The following is a 610-nucleotide window of genomic DNA, read 5'->3' as shown; positions in this document are numbered from 1 at the left end:
CCTTAGGAGGGGTGGAATAAGTCCCAGCCATACTGGCCTTTGGCTTTTGCCCGGGGACTCATTATCTGAGTTTGTCAGCACTCAACAATAAAGAGTCCCTGCACCTCGCTCGCACCTTGCTATGCAAGGGCTGCTGCCTACATAAGCTGTGTGTGAAGGAATATGTGTGACTCGTCCTAGGAAGTTGACCTGAAGTTCTTTAGATGGAAACTTTAGGCTAGGACTCTCCCAATACCACCTCGTCAGGGTATGGGGACGTGACAATATTAACTTGATACTAGGAACACAAGGGAACATGGTTTACCTGCAGTGGTTTGATGTCAGCTGTGCAGTGAACCCAGAATGCTGCTTTCCCCAAGAGAGGGGAGGATGAAGAAAAGAATAAGGGCCAGACATTCCTTTTCTTTCATGCAGACTAAAACCGGGTAACAATGCCCTTAACCCTCTGCTACTTGTCCATTAAGGAGCCTGAGGTTTAAAACAGCTGTTGTGCAGCACCACAGGGCCGATAGAGAACGTATCAAGCCTCCTGTGGGTCACGTCTTGCAGGTAGTGGGCTGTGAAAGTTGTTTGACGCTTCCATACCCCTGCTTGCAGAACCTGCGTCACT

The sequence above is a fragment of the Palaemon carinicauda genome, chromosome 7, assembly GCF_036898095.1.
Source record: "Palaemon carinicauda isolate YSFRI2023 chromosome 7, ASM3689809v2, whole genome shotgun sequence".
NCBI lineage: Eukaryota > Metazoa > Arthropoda > Malacostraca > Decapoda > Palaemonidae > Palaemon > Palaemon carinicauda.
The sequence above is the reverse complement of the archived record's forward strand: the minus strand, read 5'-3'. Positions refer to the sequence as shown.